General features: G+C 42.2%; 1 protein-coding gene and 1 pseudogene across 4 annotated transcripts in view; both read right to left on the bottom strand.

Moving 5' to 3' along the window:
• WASF1 (WASP family member 1) overlaps nucleotides 1-16,443 on the bottom strand; it is a 52,389-nt gene that overhangs the window by 18,219 nt on the left and 17,727 nt on the right. The window lies entirely within an intron of this gene.
• LOC311593726 (large ribosomal subunit protein eL33-like) lies at nucleotides 324-2,445 on the bottom strand (annotated as a pseudogene). The gene has a single exon. The product of its transcript is annotated as a large ribosomal subunit protein eL33-like (transcript).

Here is a 16,443-nt window from a genome sequence, read left to right on the forward strand (position 1 = left end):
ATTGCTTCTGACATTTTAAGTCATATTTTACTTACATCCATTAGATTTTACTTAAAAAAAAAAAATGTCCCCGAACACTTTAAACAGCAAGTTTTTGGTTTAATGTTTTTGGTTGTTTTTAACTGTGTTATGGTGCACTTGGGTGGACAGCGGAGAACAACTTCTCAGAGTCCGTTCTCTCCTTCGAGGGAGGGAGGGCAGGCTACGGGGATCGAACCCAGATCTTCAGGCTTGTAGCACAGCACTTTTACCTGCTGAGTCATCTTGCCTTCAGATACTGCTTTGGAGAAGAAAACAACAACAACGAAACTCCCAAGGAACTTAAACATCATAATGAAACAGTATAATTTCTCCCATAAATTAAGATCATTTTCTGTCGTTACAATGGTGGTGGTGGGGACAGAGGTCAATGTTGAGTATCTTCCTTAGTTACTCCCCGCCTTATTTTTTGAGACAGAGTCTCTCGCCAAGCCTGGAGCTTTAAGAATCACGACTAAGGCCCCAGACTGCCCTGTACGTGAGACCCTCGGTACTGGCATCACTGGTGTACGCTGCTTGGCTGAGTTTTTAACGCAGGTGACAGGGAGCTGGATGTGGGTCTTTGGGCTTGAGCAGTAAGGACTTTATTAACTCCGCCATCTCTTCAGCCCCATGACCTTTTTTAATTTTTATTTTTTATGAAAAAAATACAAGAGCACAAATGCACTTTTATTATTTACTTTTATTAGTTTAAATCCAGGAAGGGTAGAGCATCACACGGATTCTGTGTCCAATGGCCTTTGCAGGGAGGTTGCTTCGGAATTTGGCATGAACCATGCCACTGTTTCCATGGGCCCGAGTTACTTTCCCTAGATCACTCTGGTTTGGTTTGGTTTGCCTCCAGGAGTCACTGTGTTGTTTTTGCCTTATGCACATAAGCACATCTCTTGCCTAAGTAGAATTCAGTTTCATCCCGGTCATAAATACCTTCAATTTTAAGAAGAGCTGTGTGCTCTCTTTGGTTCTGCGAGACCTCACTTGTAGCCAGCAAACATGGCCTTGCACCACAGCCTTCCAGACATAGTTGCATTTTAGAAGTCCTGTTCCCAGCAGGCTCCACAGACACCAAGATGTCAGAAAGACCCCATGACTTATTTTTTAAAGTGTGTGTGTATGTATGTGTGTGTGTGTGTGCGCGCGCGTGCTCGTGCCTTTCCTTTTCTTATCGTTGCATGCTTATCAGCATCTCCCCTCTGAAACCTCACTCAGCTCCCCAGGAAGATGTACCCACCTCCTTCCGGTGTCCTCTACTTTGGCCAACATTTACATTTAACAGAATTCTACCAAGAATATGCTATTATATTCAACTTGTTTGTATGTTTAGATTTAAGTGAAAATTGACAGCCGGGCGTGGTGGCGCACGCCTTTAATCCCAGCACTCGGGAGGCAGAGGCAGGCGGATCGCTGTGAGTTCGAGGCCAGCCTGGTCTACAAAACGAGTCCAGGACAGCCAAGGTTACACAGAGAAACCCTGTCTCGAAAAACCAAAAAAAAAAAAAGAAAATTGAGAGACCCAAACTCTTGTCTTATTCAACTTGTATCTAGTATCTAACTAGGTGGCGATCAGATGATCTGAAGGCAGACAAACACACATAAAGCAACGGCTTATGAGTTACGGGGTTGAGAAAAATCACATCCTATGGTTGCGCTGCAAAGTCAGCATTTGCTGGTCTTGTGTAGGGATAAAGCAGGGATAGTGACTTGTTTTTCTGCCATCTTTAGAATTCACAGTATGGCAAATGCAGACCTTGGCTAGAAAGGCTTAGAAAGTAGTTTCGAACATTATTCTGATCATTAAAGAAAAAATGGCTTTCCCTGTGTTTAAAATAGCATCTTTACAAATGTAAAGGTACCGGAAATAAGGTCTGCCTTGTCCCTTCCCCTTTATTTCAGTTTTCATGCCTTACTCATTTTTCATTTCCCTGTCTTAAATACAATGACCATGTGCTTAAATTCAGCTATCAAAATCTTAGTGATAAAAACTTAAATTAAAGCTGTGAAAATGTCAGATTCCTAGTTTTAGAGACTCCACCGCTTTTAGCACAGCATCTCCTGTCAGATTAAAAAGATTAAAAACTAAAATACCCATTAAAACATATAAATTAATTACCAAGCAAATAGGAAATCAAATTTACTTGAATGCTTTTATTATACTGCAAATGACATTTTATTTAAAAGTGAAACAAAATTACACAGAATGAACCAATTACAAATAACATCTTTTAAACTGTCAATGTTTGGCTTGATTCTGGAGGGAAACTTTTTAACAAGAAAGCCAAATTACATCCTGCTATAACATGAAACGACTCATTCCTGAAAGTGTTACTCTGTTCCCCTAGGTCAAAGACACTACCATAGCAACCCCTGCTTCCCAGCTGTTACATAACCCAAGTGGTTCTAAAAATAATTGAGTCTGTGGAGATATAAAAACCTAAAACAATTATCAGATATAGATATATATATATGTATATCTATAGCTGATACATCTAACCAGACCAATTCCTAAAATAATTTTTGAGAAAAAATTTTTGGCTAAAATCTAAGTAATGCTTTTAATAATAAACAAACAAATAAATAAATAAAGCACGCACGCAAGCAAGCCACCTTCTAGAGGGTATATTTCTAAACCCTGATGCAGGCTTTAAAATTTTAAATTAGCTACAATAATGATGAAGATGACAAGTTTGCTAAACTAGTAAATTGAATGCTCCCTGTAGCTGCAAAACTGGTCATCCCTTCCCCATCAGTCAAAACCTCCCCCACACCCATCCCCCCAAAAAACCAAAATAAAAAACAAAGCCAAACAACCTTCGGTAAGTTACTCTGGCCAATCCTTTGTCAGAGCAATGAGAAAGTACCTAGAACAACACGCTAAAGCAATTACACAGGCGCCTAAGAATTACTTCCTTATGTGGTCAGCACGGAGTGATCAAGCCTTAGGCTCATGTCAGTCAGTCTGATCATTTCATGTTTCTTAATTTAAATAATAACTTTCAATTTCCCTAAGACTACTGGATATTTAGTTATTTAATCTAACAATCTATTATATGAGTGATAGGAACAGATTACTATGAAATAATTACTCAATTAAAAAGTTCCAGTACTTTAAATATTTTAAGAAAAATTGACAGAGAAAATGTGTGTGTGTGGTCTCTATGTGGTGTATATGTATGTGCGGGGTACTGATCTGTGTACATGTGGAGGTCAGAGGTCAACTTTGGTTATCTTCCTATATTGCTCTTCCCCTTGCTATTACTAATAAGTGTATGTGTGTGTGTGTGTGGGGGGGGAGTTGCACACTGAACCTGGAACTTGCCGCTGCAGCTAGATTGCTGGCCCCGGATCTACTTATCTTATCTCTGCTCTCAGCACTAAGGCTACAGGAAAGTGACAACACACCCAACTTTTTTTTTTTAATAATAACACATTTTTATTGAAAAATAAAAATAATTCATATTACATCTCATTTTCTATCCCATCCCATGCATCCTCCCATTCCTCCCTCCTTCCCATTTTCACCCCAATCCCCCTTCCCTATGACTGTGGCTGTGGGGGACCTCCTCCCCCTGAATATGGTGCTAGGGTATCAAGTCTTTTCTTGGTAGTCCGCTATCCTTCCTCCGAGTGCCATTGGGCCTCCCCAACAAAGGGACATGGCCAAATATGGGGCACCAGAGATCCTGTGAAAGTCAGTCCCCAGTCTCCACTTAACTGTGGAGAATGTTCTGTCCCTTGGCTAGATCTGGGTAGGGGTTTGATGATGACTGCACGTTTTCTCCATGGTTGGTGCCTTAGATCAAGCAGAACCCCTGGGCTCAGATCTACCCATCATAATGTTCTTCTTGTAGGTTTCTAGGACCCTCTGGGTCCCCCTACTTGCCTATCCCCTATATTTTCCTCATCTAGAGTCTCAATAGGATGTCCTCACCTCTATCCCCGTTTCCTGGTAGGTGCAGACTTTCATGGGACCTGTCCCTTGGGCTAGTGTGCAGTAATAAGTGAGTCTATACCATTTGAGTCTTTCTGCTTCTGGGTTAGCTCACTCATTATGATCATTTCTAGTTCAATCCATTTGTCCACACATTTTGGAAAATCCTTGTTTTTAATAGCTGAGTAGTATTCCATAGTGTAGATCTGAATCCAGGTCGTCACACCCATGCCTCCATCACTGACCTACTAAATCCAGGCCGTCACACCCATGCCTCCATCACTGACCTACTGAGCCATCTCCCCAACTAAGAAGACCACTGTTACAAAAAATGTCGTATTGCCTTGAGATTAGAACTGATTTAATTACACGCAATAAACTAATTAAACAATTTAAACATGGAGATGTTTGGAGAAATTCTTTATGAAAATAGCTTTCTTAAAATAACAAGATGCTTTACAGTTATAAAAGGCTAATCTGATTAAGAAAATACAAGCTTTGAAAAAAGAATTCACGAGAGAAGAATTACATATAACCAATATATATAAACCTAATTTTGAAGCACAGATTTAATTATGTAAAATCGCAGGCCTCTAAACAATAAATTATTATAAAATATATTATAAAATATCCTGTTTCAAAGACTACCAGGACAGGGCTTTTTAGCCCCTTCCTTCCCTCCAAACCGTTAGTGTTCATATTTCACACTTTCACTATTACATATGAAAGACTAGAAGAAAATAGAGCTTAAAAGTTATAAAACAAACTTGTGCCAAACCATCTCAGGATTATATAAAAAGTAACAAGTTTCCTCTTTGTTGTGAATAGTAAACTATTCCCTAGTCACATATCTTTAAAATTCTGCTTTCAAGATGACAACACCAATTTACGAGCCTTAAGAACTACGAATCACGCTGGATACCTGCAGGTAGCGGATTGCTCTGGGATGCTCTGGCTTCTGCTTAAAGAATCTGACCCAAGAACAATGCTACCTTTACAAAAATAATAATAATTATATTTTGTATCTCATGTGACAACACTGAAGTGTTACATTTTGATATGTTATATAAAATAAAGCTAATGAAATAAGCTACCCAGCAACTGTAACACTGACAGTATCGACCAAGGGCATTGAAAGAGACAAAGTGTAGAGCATCAGTAATTCAATGCACCAGATACAAGTTATTATGTGATTCCATGTTACTCTCCAAGAAAATGTGTATTTCTTAGGTTAATAGACCAGTACCAGTATTACAAATCCATTATATAGCCACATTATTACAGTAATATTATTTCCTACAGTTTAAGCAATGCTACTTTGAAATTTAAGATGTCTATACCACAAATTCAGATGAAATCACCTGAAAAAATTCGCTCTATACTAAACAGTTGCATCTTTAGCCATTTGAGGTACCTCACGTTGTAATCCCGCACTAAAAATGTAAGGATTACTACTGTGAGTTCATGGCCAGCCTCAGTGACACAGTGAGTTCTTTGAGAGTGAGGCCGGTCTGAAAAGCAGTTGTTTACCTACTGTGTAGTTACGGCACTCACACACGGCCATCCAACTACCCAGTTTATTGAACACCAATGGACCCATTACTGCACGACATGCTTGAAGGGGCAAGAGTTCTCTTTGGACTGGCTAGGATCTAGTGTATAACAATGTACGAGCTAAGCTCTTAAAGAAAAATGCTTACTGAGACCAGACGGATTAGCAAGAGTTAGTCAAGTGTAGGGAGTTGAAGCTCTGTGCTTAAATTTTTGTTTTTAACTCAGGTGTATCATGTGCACAAACGGCCCAGAACTGGGAAGTGCTTGGTGGGCTTAAAGCATTTCGCAGAAAGCAAACCTCTCTGTACAGTGTAAGGAACGGAGAATGTGGGGGCAGGGGCAAGTATTAGAGGGCTAAATCCAACGGGCCCCTGAACACCATGCTGAAGATGCTCAATGCTACCATAATAAAGCCTTTGAAGGAACGGCAAACCAAACTCAGGACCAACCAGTCTAACCTTGGTCGATGACACTCACTATAAAACCTGGGCAGCAGGAAACGGCAGAGTGGAGGGGGACCAGTGGGAAGAGGAGTGAAACAGTGTAGATGATACACCGGAATTTGGGGGACATCATGGTGTCATTTTAAGGTATATTCTAGGGGTAGAATCTAAGAGGAGTGATGATTAGGATCCAAAGTCTGGCTGTACTTTCTACAGTTAGACCCTATTATAGCAATACATTATTCTGCGCCATAAAATCTGTGAGACTAAACAGATTCACGGGCAGCCGGGAAAATAACCTTTTGGGAGAACAATGTAATGCCGTCTGGAGAAGGGACCAACGGAATAGCAGCGAGCTTTAAGGTGAAAACTAATTGGGAGGGTGGGACACTCAGTGGTTTTGTTCTTCCTGTTAACATTTTCCCTATGTTTTATTATTCTCCTGTATGACGCGCACACTTTACCTATTTCAGGCCCAAAGGAGAAAGACTGGACCCGTATAGCCACCCTGTTCTACCTAATCCCCACTGTGGGAAAGATTAAGCTTTGTCACAGGTGGAAGCAGTCTTAGCAGGCTTTACCCTTGGGGCAAGCCATGAATACCTTGTGACAGACTGTTTGGAGCCTTCCTGGGCTTGGAATTCAGGAAGCCTACTTGGGAACCCCACCGTGGCTATTGTTTTCCTAATTGACCCTCGAAGGGAGAAGGAGACCGCCCTTTGCTTGTGACTGGGAAGGTGGGGAAAAGAAAAAACAACAGGTGAAGGCGAGCAGGGCACGCGGAGAGAGCAAGGGACCGGACCAGCTCGCGGGACAGAGACACCTAAGGACCCGTCCTGCGGAACGGATTCCAGAAGGTTTACTCTTCTGTCCCTCTAACCTTTTTTTCCTTCTTGTATATGCTAGTTGGGTTGTATAATAAAGTTTAATTGTTAATAACAGAGCCAACACCCCACACTCCTCACCCTGCAAGCCACACTCTTCTGACTTGTGGGCGACACAGCCAAGGTGAGCAACAGTCCCAGCTCTTCGACGTGCACTGTTCCCTGACCCGTGCACGCAGGAGTGATGCCTTCCTTCTGCAGAGGACAGCAAGGCGGAAGGGAGTGTCTGCACTACCAATGACTCGGCTAATTCTTGCCTGATCTGACCGTGCTCTCCCATGTCAGAGGAAACAGAACGGATGGTGACCATGTCAATGGCATTATCCATACTGGTCTGACTAAACATCCATATGGGATAAATTTAGTTTTTAAAATTTCCTTTTTAAATAGGCTATTCAAACTGGAAAGTTTATAGGACTTCTTTGACTTCAAGGCTAATAGTACAAAGACACATAGGATTGGGAATTTTTAAAAACCTCAACAGTATTTTCTACTATTGTGTTGGAGTGCAGTGCGTACCACAGTGCGTCTGTGAAGGTCGGCGGTGATGCCATAAAGCTGATTCTCTCACCTTTATGTGGGTTCTGGGAATCAGACTCTGGTCACCAAGCTTGTGCCCAGGACACACACTATGTTTCTCATTTATTCATTCATTTACTTAGTGGCACCTATGGCACCTATGGGGCAGTCAGAGGACGACCTGGGAACTTAGTTCTCCCCTCCCACACCATCTATGCTGGCACCGAACTTGGGTTGTCAGACTTGGCAGCGAGTTTCTTTACCCACTGAGCAACTTGTCAGCCCCGAGGTAGAAAAGGTTTTATGTTTACATTAGCTGTAAAAAATTGAGTGATATACTGACATCTTTTAAAGAGGAAAAACACCTTTCACACTTCTGATACATCTGTTACTTATTCTAAATAATATCACTCACTACGAGGCTCCTGAGCTCTTACATAAGCACCGCCTGGTGTAAGAATCCTGTTCCAACTGCTCCAAAAGTATGCTTTGTTATCTTGTATGATTGTAGTCATTGCTCTAAAGAAATTTGCGTTATACAATACCCCGCTGATACTAGTTAGTCTTACGGCGTGAAAATATTAATCTAAAAGCTTGCATCACTAGCATCAATAAACTGAAAGATTCCAGCTAGCCCATTTGCCAAAGCTATGGTAACATAACCATAAAGACACACCAAAGTCATCTGACATGCAGCCTTCTAGAGACTCAGCGTGTGGTTTCATTTCTCTTTTTAAAAAATTAAAACAAAATGATAAATAAAACAGAAACATCTACACAGATGCTCTGGCTAGGAACTGGTCCAGGCCAAGCTAAGCCACGAGCTCAGAGGCGCGCTGTGCCGCTGAAGGCTGGGAACACAGCCTGCCTCTGTGTTCTTTTGGCCACACTCTGTTTGTTCTTTAATAGTAACTGAACTGCACAATGTGTGCTTCACAAAAACATTTTCGTAATTCTTTATTCAGAGAATAAGTAGAATTTTACTGAAGAGAAGAAACACAATTATTCTTTTTTTTCCCAATCTGAATGGAAGAACATGTGATTTTAAAAAGCAGCAAAGTACATCCTTGGTGTCACAAAGAACAGGCCCGCCCAGACTCCGCCCACATGACTTTTGCCAAACTTACAGCTGACCTGACCAGCTTGTCATTTCCAGGCCAGATCTCCTCTTTCTCTTGATACATATTTATTGATATTGGCTGGCTGTTTTTTCTTCCATGCTACTACTAAGAAAACTCAAAATCACAGGCTCTATTTTTCTCCAAGGGGGAAAAAAATCTGGCTTTTTATTATGAACGGTTCTATCAACAAGAGCCAAGTTAGGAACACTGGAATCTCTTTACTTTTGGTCTCACCACATTCAATTTGTAAAACTATCCATCAGATAACTTTCTGGAACTGGGGCATTAATGCTGCCTCAGGCCTGAAGGCTGCGGCTCGGTGGGGAGTAACACTTGTGTGGAAGTGTGAGGACCCCAGTTCCAACCTCCAGAAACCAAAGAGCTGGCACCTTGGCGTTCCCAGTGTCCCTGAAGTGAGGAGGGAGGCAGACGCAGGCCATGCCCAGAAGCTTGCCCTGTGTCAAGGTGGGAAGTGAACTGATATCTGAGGCCTTTGACCTACATGGACACACACACAAAGTGCACACACCAGTGAGGCATGGACACACACACAAAGTGCACACACCAGTGAGGCCCTCTGACCTGCATGAACACACAAAGTGCACACACCAGTGAAGCGCACACACACACACAAAATCGTGCACATATCAGTGTGGCCCTTTGACCTGCACGCACACGTACATGAAATGCACACACCAGTGAGGCCCTCTGACCTGCATGCACACGCACACAAAGTGCATACACCAGTGAGGCTGTCTGACCTATATGCACACACACACACAATTGGGCACATACCAGTGCAGCCCTCTGACCTACATGCACACGCACACAAAGTGCACACACCAGTGAGGCTGTCTGACCTATGTGCACGCACGCACGCGCACACACACACACACAAATTGTGCACATACCAGTGCAGCCCTCTGACCTACACACACACACACACACACACACACACACACATTGTGCACATACCACTGTGGCCCTCTGACCTGCATGCACACAAAGTGCACACACCAGTGAGGTCCTCTGACCTGCATACACACATGCACACTGAGTGTACACACCAAAACTATCTTTTTAATTGATAAATAATCTTTTATTTTCTTCAAATTTATATTCTCATTTTCTTCACAAACACTGGAAAAAACACATTTTAATTCCTACAATATATCTTACAGATATATCGTAATTTAACTTTCCTCTAGTGTTGAACATTTTTATGACTTTTAATTTTTTTTGTAATAATTACACTGGGACAAGCTTTCACCCATGGCCCAGTTTCTACTGCCTTAAGTATGAAAACCTCAAGGCCTCTGAAATACTTATTTCCAAACTACGTCTTACAGGAAAACACAATTTTCAGCGCTCACATGATGGCATTTTACTATTTTCTCAGCTCTCTAAGAATCTTTGTGTCCCAGTTTCTTATGTTTAAAATGAAGAAAACATTATCTACCTCTAGATATTTGATATTGCAGTTTAAATGGTTACCATATGTGCAGATTTTGGAAACGTCCTTAACTCACAGCACAAACACAATTAGTAACCCTGCTCACTTCTTACCACACTGAACATTAGGAGACAGGATTGGGAGCCACTCTGCCTTCTGTTTTCTAAATGAGAAACTGTGTGGAGAGACTATCACAGGGCAGGGTAGGCGTCCACACACAAGAGGGACGTGTGTGCGGACAATCTGAACACTCGCATAAGAGGGTATAATTAAAATGAATTTTGGGGACAAATTTCAGTTACTGCAAAGAGAAGGCTAAAATTCAGAGGGAAAAAAAGCTGAAAACAGATACATGCTAGGGATATTTGCTGATCACAGAGGAAAAAAAAAATCCCAAGAATACAGTAGTGATTTGGGAAGGCTGGAGAAATAGGTCACGTAAGAGTGTGGAAGATAAAAACAAAGGTTTCTTCTGCTGGCTGACTCACGTAAACAGTGAGGTGAGTCACACGAGAACTATTGCCAGATCCCTTAAAAGCAAAGGGACACCCTGTGTTTATGTTAGGGTCTAAAGGTACAAGTTATAGCACAGATAAATATATATGTATTACATACACACACACACAGCCTTTCTAACTCTACTGCATGTAAAAAATATGTCCAATGACTGGGGATACAGGGAAAGTGATCTGTTACAATCCCAATGCAAGGTTTATACTTCATTTCACTACATCAGATTGACTTTCTCCTAATTATTATTCCTGGGTTTGCTAATTACTGGGAATAATCACTTCAATACGGCCTTATTATCCCTTACTGCTAGAAAGAAACTCTTGCTTCTTTCCTTCCTATTATAAGCTCTTAACACAATTTGTCATCCTGGCAATTTTACTACACAGAGCAGTGTTCTCTAGTCTCAAATCTGGGCATGTTACATGTACTTTCTTTTCCTGGACACTTCAAAACTATAGAAGAAAACTACCACCTCCTCGTTAATAGCTTTTAATTCAGAAAAGCCTATGGTGTTCAAGACAGGAAGAAACAGTAAAAGCTAGACCTCTTGGCCTTCCTGATGCTGTGACCCTTTAGTGCAGTTCCTCACGCTGTGGTGACCCCCCCAACCACAAAAGTATTTTGTTGCTACTTCATAACTGAAATTTTGCTACTGTTGTGAATCACTATGTAAGTATCTGATCCACAAACCCTGTGAGAGGCTCAGTCAACCCTCTCACCGGGGTCTCACCCACAGGCTCAGTCAACCCTCTCACCGGGGTCTCACCCACAGGCTCAGTCAACCCTCTCACCGGGGTCTCACCCACAGGCTCAGTCAACCCTCTCACAGGGGTTTCACCCACAGGCTCATCATAGCCACTGCACTCGATAATTACACCTTCTGCCTGTGGCTAACTAGACATGCCTGAACAAGTGAAGAAACTTGTCACAGTTCATAAAAAGCCACCGTAAAGCTGTGACCAGAGCTTGGCCTTCTACATGATGTACACACTGATGCTTCTGTTTGTAATCCGCTCCTGGTTCCAAGCCACATTGCATTTCTGACCAGGTAGCCTCCCACCTCTCACTGTACCATACAACACGTCCAGGGGCACCGGGAGGCTGTGAGTAACACTTCCCGATTCTCTGATGACTACTCCTTTCAACAAACAGCTGCAGATTACCCGCTAGGATTAAAACGCAGAGAGGGGAGATGCAGAATAATTAAAACAACGTCACCGTCCAGATGCTTACGCGACAACAGGTACAGAGATGGAAAGCTCAACTTTAGGAAAAGTCAAACGTAACTGAAGCAAGTCACACAACGAAATAAAAACAGGGAGAGGTTAAGGAGATTATAAAATAGACACATGCTATTCAAAATAGCAAGTATTAGCTATGTGGGGCTGAATTAAGATTTAAAAACCACTCCACAGTCACACTAATCCCACCAAAAGCGGTCAATGGCCACATGTGGCTTGTGGCTGCTATTTATACAGGGCACTAACAGATGTGCTGAAAGCTCCAAGGGACAGCAATGATGTTTCAGGATAAATAAGATGGCAGAGGTGAAGATTTTTTTAAAATCAAGTACAGAAACTTGTTTGAAAGAAACATGGAAGCAGGAAGAAAAATAAAAATAAAAAAGCATACTGAAACTACCGACTGTGAACTTTAGTTTTCAAGGAAGACCAGATAATCTTTAGAAGACTAAGGCGACACACATTTGATTAAAGAGTGCATGTGTTATGTAATTAGTGCAGGCTGAGGAGTAACACGCTGAATCCTGAGGTCTGTACACACACGCATATGCACAGCTTTAGTGAGAACGGCCAGCTTCCCAAAGTGCTGGACCCTGTTTATATCCCTAGCAGCACCTCGGCAGGCTCGCTGCCCTCCATGTTCAGCCTGACCATGCCAGCAAGGCCAATGGCGCTTTATGATGAAGTTTTATCTAGTCTAACTTTAATTTCAGGTGGGGGAGATGGCTCAGGGATAAGCAAGCACTAGTTACCCAAGCATGAGATGCAGTGCCCACAGGCATGCTGGGTAATGAGCGGTCCAGCGTCAGGAGGAAGGGGCAGGGGCTCTCCTCAGCAAGCACTAGCCACACCAGTGAGGCGAGACCCTGTCTCAACTAGTAAGGTAGAAGAGTAATCACGGTGACGGGGAGAAAGAGGCAGACAGACGGACAGACAGTCAAAAACAGGCAGAATATGAATGGATGAGGATGCCAGACCAGGCACCATGTAACCTTGTCACAGTATTTGGCAGGGCTGCAGGAAGATGAGAATTGCCGGTACTGGGACAGCCACAGGGCACTGCCAAGGAAAGGACGCTGGCTGTCAGCGAGGCAGTGACATTACAAGGCTCTCTCCACATCTTCGGTTCCTCTGGCACTTGATAAGGGTCTTCAAGTGTCAACTGCTACTGACACCAGATGGTACCCGGTAGAGCCTAATATTGGGCCACGGCCAGCAAAGGGGATAAATACCATTATTCATAAGGGCACAGACACTTTGGAAAATCTCTCTCTCTCCCTCTCTCCCCACCCCCCCACCCCCCGCCCCAACATCTTTTTCTTTAAATGGCTCAAAAACAAGCATGGCTTTAGGAATTAAAAAAAAAAAAAACTATGTAATATTAAAATGGTAACATTGAATTAAAAATACCATGTTGACAGTTTGACCTATTTAAATCCCTAAGTTCAATTTATACATGTCTGTCATAAGAAAAAATTCTATTTGAAGCTAAAAGTTTTATTGAGTACATTTACAGTATTTATGAAATAACAATACAGCAAGAAGAATCATAAATTCAAATCAAGTATATAATAAAAACTAAAAGCCAAAGAATAAAATAACTAATTATAAGACAGACTGAAATAAAGGGAGACTGGATATAATGTTTTTTTAGAAGCATTTGTTTGTTTGTTTGTTTGTTTGTTTGTTTCATAATGATTTGTTTGTTTGCTTGTTTTGGTTTTTAAGATAGGGGTTTTTCTGTGCATCCTTGGCTGTTCTGGACTTGTTTTGTAGACCAGGCTGGCCTCAAACTCACAGAAATCCACCTTGCTTACTATCTCAAGTTTACGTAATTTTATCTTGAAAAATGTAAAACTGTTCAGCCAGGCTCTCATGCAGCTTCATGCATTCATGTTAACACAGCAATCTCTGCAGATTGATTAAAAATGTAGAATGAAATAATAACCAATATTATTCTTTTATTTTTATACTCAATTTTTGAGTAATTAGAATAATAAAATATGAGGCCTAAATTTAAGCTCAACCAACTATTTTTAATTACAACAGAAAGCTAGGTCAGTATAATAAAATCCTGTTTAATTGTATTCTACTAATTGTGAAGCTGAAACCGTTTGATTCTTACTTACCCTAAGTTCAAAACATTTCCTGCTAGGAGAGCATTAAGCTGTTACTGCTAAGGGAATCTCTGACTGAAAATATTTTAATTCCAAAGTAGAGAATAAAAACAGTAACCCTCTTCTTTGTTTTTGTTTTTGCTTTTGTTTTTAGAGAAGGTCTCATTGGCCTGCAACTCATGTAGCCGAGGCTGGCTTTGAACTCCTAGAGATCCACCTGCCTCTGCTTCCCAAGTTCTGGGATTGACAGGGTGTTTTACCACATCTGGCAATAGTAATATTCCATTTTTACTTCATCTACTCTTTTGTCACATTTAAAAAGATGACTCATAGCGACCGTCTGTCACACTCATAGATCAGCACCTTACTCAGCCATCACCAGAGAGGCTTCCTCCTGCAGCACAGGAGAACAAACGCAGAGACCCACAGCCACACAATACGGATAGAGACACCTTGGAACGCTGAGCCCTAAGTTGGATGCCTTTATCAAATCCCTCCCCCCAGGGCTTAGGGAACCCTAGAGATGACGAGATGGAAAGAGTGTTAAGAGCCAGAGGGAAAGGAGGGCACCAATGAAACGAAACCCTCTCAACCAAGAGGATAGAAGCACATACGAACTCATGGAGGCTGAGCAGCATGCATGGGGCACACACGGAGCCTACACAGGTCTGCAGCAGCTGGGGTCGTAGAGCAGAAAGGACAAGTGGGCGCACACGCTTTCACTGCTAACCCGGAAGCTACCTCCAGCTGATAACTACTTGTAAATGAAAATTTAGTTTTCTTCAAGGGAGCCTCATTGGAAGCTACTCTTAAGAGCAGGTTGCGCGTCCACAGCAGACGGCTAACAGAAAACGAACTCATTTGGTATCTCTGGAGGGTCCTTGTCTCATAACATCGTGTCAGGGCTTGTCCATTTTTTTTCGTATTTTTTACTTACAATTTTTTCTCTCTCTTACCCTACAGGTTCGCTGGGCACATATTATGGCTTTCCAGATTAGTAATTTTAGGGGATTGCTGAGTGTGTAAACAAGTGGGGCTGTGCATCTCTTTCTGTTTCTTGTGCCTTTTCTTGGGCTCTTTTCCTCCTGTTAGTTTTGTCCTATTTCAACATTCTCCTCCTCCTCCACTACCACCACCACCATCATCATCATTTTGGTTTTTCCCGACAAGCCCTGGATGTCCCGGGCTCACTTTGTAGACCAGGCTGGCCTCGAACTCACAAGATCCACCTGCCTCTGCCTTCCCAGTGCTGGGATTAAAGGCATGCGCCACCATGCCCTGCCTGCTTTTATTTTATTTTACTATTCTCCCTTCGAAGCCTGTTTCTCATGAGACAGAAAGTGGGAGAAAACGAGGAGTAGAAGAAGGGAAACCATAATCAGAATATATATATATATATATATAAAAACTTTCCACTAAAAGAAAAATAAATAAAAGACTAAAAACAAAACATTTAAGTACCTTATATTTATTTTTAATTTTGAAAATTACTTCTTTGATAATTTCAGACACATTATATAATGTGTTTTCCTTGTATTCGACTCCGTCACCCTTCCTCAGTCCCATGACTTCCTCTTCTCCATGGATCTCTTGTATTAGGGGTGACTGCGTAAGCATGGGGAGAGGGTTATTTACCGGCACAGGAGCGACCTACCAGGGATGACACCACTGAAGAAAAGAGTCCCTCTTCGCGCAGCAACCATGCACTGCCAACAGCTCCCCGAGCCCTTCGCCCATCCGTGATGCAATGTTGAGGAGTTCAATCTCGTACAAGTCTGGTGTAGGCGACCAGGGCTGCAGCAGCTTCCTGAGTGCAGCGGCCTGCCCGGAAGCCAGCGCCTCACAGCGCTCCTGCCTGGAAGCCAGCGCCTCACAGCGCTCCTGCCCGGGAGACAACGCCTCACAGCGCTCCTCCCGCCCTGCAGTCCCACCAGTCCACGTCTCCTCTTTTGAGGCGTTGGCTGAACCTTTGGTGGGAGTGGGGGGGCAGGTGTCCTAGGGATGTTCCTTTTATGGCTAAGCACTCAACAGACACTTATTCTCAGAATTTTGACATCTATAAATCTCTGCATTAACTGTAGGGGGCAAAAAAATCTCTGACCAAGACCATTGAGCAGTACTAATTTATGGGTATAAATATATTTAAAAGACAATCTGACAATTTGTTCATTTAGCCAAACAGGTACACAGGCAGGGTGTTTTGCTTTTTAAAGCAGATTAAAATTTCCCTTTCATGGATCAGGCCTCAAATTCAATCAAAAAGTCGTTGGTTGATACCATAACATTCACGCCAGTACTGCAGTGGTTCTTGTTCAGCAGGTAAGTATCACAACGTTCAGAACGCACAGCTGTCAAAGTCCGTCGATGTGCTCCCCCCCTCCCACCGGCACTATCAAAACTAGCTACCAGAAAGGAAGCGTCTGGCTTGGATCCATCTTCATATCTCTATGTACTGAAACTACAGCAAGCAGCAGCATCAACAACACAATCTTATATAGTTCTGGTGGGTAAACAAGATCAATAGCAATAGCTGGTGTTATCTTTTGGGCTCTCTGTGAGACCCCCCAAATAAACTTGTTACTAGTTAACTGAAACTCAAATATTTATTTATGGTAACAACAAAAGACCAAT

This window comes from Acomys minous, assembly GCF_964271855.1.
Source record: "Acomys minous genome assembly, chromosome: 3".
In the NCBI taxonomy this organism is placed as follows: Eukaryota; Metazoa; Chordata; class Mammalia; order Rodentia; family Muridae; genus Acomys; species Acomys minous.